At 35.5% G+C, this 2,861-nt stretch overlaps 1 long non-coding RNA gene across 1 annotated transcript; it reads left to right on the top strand.

Annotated features, from left to right (window-relative positions):
* Positions 1-1,022: 1,022 nt before the first annotated feature.
* Positions 1,023-1,982, top strand: LOC106294268. Its single transcript, XR_001260799.1, has 3 exons — positions 1,023-1,310; positions 1,390-1,462; positions 1,696-1,982. It is a non-coding gene; the product is annotated as an uncharacterized LOC106294268 (long non-coding RNA).
* Positions 1,983-2,861: the final 879 nt, after the last annotated feature.

The following is a 2,861-nucleotide window of genomic DNA, read 5'->3' as shown; positions in this document are numbered from 1 at the left end:
TCCAGTCACTAATCCGCTAAAAGTTGCAATCGCATTCTCCGACATATATACCTTCTCCAATAAAGTTATCTTGAAGTTACCAATTCTATGATCATATGATACCTCGTTAACAATGTGTTTCGTTGTAATATGATACACTAGTTTATTAGTAATTGTAGTAATCAAAATAGCCGACTACTCTTTCCGTTCCCGAAAGTAAGATGTTTTAGATTTTTTACTTATTACACAAAAATAGATTTTCTATATGTTTAAGGTATTTTTTTATACTTTTAAGAAACATTAAATGAAAATATTTGAAATGATTAAATTTCATTGGTGAAAAGTTATTGGAAAGTGTATAATAAAGTAAAAGAAAAAATAAATTATAAACATTTATTGAATTCTTACTAAGCGTGAACACTTTAGAAAATCTTACTTTTGGAAATCGACGGAATATCTTTTATAGAGTTAAGAATCGTCAACACAACCCAAAAACTAACTTTTATCAGACTCAAGAAAGCAAACACCCAAGAGAAATACGTTCCTCCCTCGGCCCAACCCAATAACCAACTTCCAGCTGCGATAGTACGGTCATTGACACGGCGCAGAGGAGCTTCTTCGGTTTGTTCGTTCTTGACAGATTCGAACTTAACATATTGAACACCCCTGCCGCTTGCTGCGGCCTGGATCCTGGTCACTTGGCCTCCTTGTGTTTCCACCTTTCTGGCATTTCTTTTGCTCACGCAATTCTACTTTTAATTATGAATACGAATTGTTTGTAATCAAAGTCAAAGAAATAATTATCAGAGATTGAGAGTTGACGTTAGAAGTTATGCTGAGTTAGTGATCCATTGGGAACAACTGTATTAATTGATCTGCGTCAATATAAGCCCATAAATAATCTAACAATACTAAAAGTACAATAAGCTCAAAATTTAAGGTATCCACCTAGGATTATTAATTCCAGCCAATGATGGAGCTTCATCTCTCCACATCAGCATCAGTTCTGAAATCCTAGACGTATCGCTTCTCCTTCTCCCCACTTCCGACTAAGAAACGTCTGTCGTTATGTCATTTAAGCTTCAAAACCCACTGCTTCCTCTTTATTGCTTCTTAACTACCTCTTCAAGGACGGGCACGGCTTACGAAGAACGGGCACGGCATAGAGTATATAAATAGACAGTCTGAGAGTCTTCACAAGCATTCATATGCCCCTTCCATCATAGAACCCTAAATATCTCTCAGCATTCTCCAAGACGAGATCCATTTCTCTGAGCTACAGGTTTTTGTATCATGATGTTGAAGTACAATGGTGGAAAGCCGAGAGGTCGGTGAGAGTTTCAAGCTTTTCTGTCATCCACTTTTATGTCTTGATTAATTTATATATTCTCAATTTTTTTTTTTTTTCAGACCTAGCTTAAAAGTGCAGTCTAGATTCAAGACCTATTTTAGATGCCAGAAGAACCTTTAGCTCCCCGTAAAGGTAGAACCCAAAACTCAACTCTTTTTTAATTGTCTAGCTATTCCAAATGTTATTTAGCATCATAGTTTTTCATTAATGCACAGAGCCAAGAGAAATAAGGATTTCAAATGTGAATTCTAAACATTATTTATAATAGCATAGTTAACCAGACAAAAAAAAAACATTATTTATTGAAAAAAATTATGTTGACTTAACTCTTTACATCTTCTATACATGTCTGCCTAATATGCCAGGGGCTGGGGCTGTTGTTCCACAAATCATTCTGATAGTGTTGATGTTAGTGTACCTGTCAACAGCACTGGACTCGGTGCTGACAGTGAACCTCATGTAACCAGTACCGGTCTCCCTGGTGTGGCCATGGACGAAGGCATCCGACTCAAACACAATTGAGGAAGGTAGCCCCTCCGCAAAGAAGCCACGCAATGTCTAAAAACTCAACCATCAGACATCATTACGCTTCCGTGTAGTGTCACAACTACTCTTACTAACTCTTTTTCTTTAATTCCTCCAAATGAATTAAGTTTTCTTGCAGCACTGTGTTTCTGTGTTTTTGATGATCAAGTTTTAAAGTTATTATATGAAGATTTTTGCAAGAAAATTTTGTTCTCTAATTCCATAGTATTCCTATGGACATATGATTTAGAATGTATCTTATTAACACTACAAGAAAACATAATCTTAACGAGGGCGGTTTTCCTCGTGACTTCGTCGTAAAAGAGGCTTTACGACGAATTAGCGAGGAACCGCGTTTGCTCGTTACTCATCTGTCATAACACATATTTCCTCGCTAATTCGTCGTAACTTAGCGAGGAATATATTTCGTCGTAAAGACGAAGTAGATCATTTCGTCGTAAAGACCACGTCAATATTCCACGTAAGGAGGTCGCTATATTTCCTCGTAAATTCCTCGAAACGAGTTCTTCGTAAACTACACGTAAATACCTTGAAAGTGTTTCCTCGCAAAATACACGTAACGACCACGAAAGGATTTCCTCGTAAAATACTCGTTTATCTTTCCTCGTTATTTCCTCGTAAATGTTTTCACGTAAAATACATGTTTACTATTTCTCATCATTTCCTCGTAAGGTTTCCACGTAAATAGGTCGTACATTAGCTACGAATTTACTTCATTTTTATTATTTTACAGAATTTAAAAATATAATTAAAAAATAATTAAAATTATTTAATTTATTAATAAAATTAAAATTTAAAATAAAAATAAATCAATATGAAAATATTTTATATATAAATAAGTTTTGAATTTATAATACAACAACCGGAAAAAAAAACTAAGGGTCGTTCATCGCCTGGTAGAATTCATCACTCCTCCTCGTAACATCCGCCTCGTTATGTACGTCGGATGACTCGCCTCGAATGGGATGTTGTTGTCGCATGTTCC

The sequence above is a fragment of the Brassica oleracea genome, chromosome C5, assembly GCF_000695525.1.
Source record: "Brassica oleracea var. oleracea cultivar TO1000 chromosome C5, BOL, whole genome shotgun sequence".
NCBI lineage: Eukaryota > Viridiplantae > Streptophyta > Magnoliopsida > Brassicales > Brassicaceae > Brassica > Brassica oleracea.
Note: the sequence above shows the minus strand (reverse complement) of the source record. Positions and strands in the feature narration are given on the sequence as shown.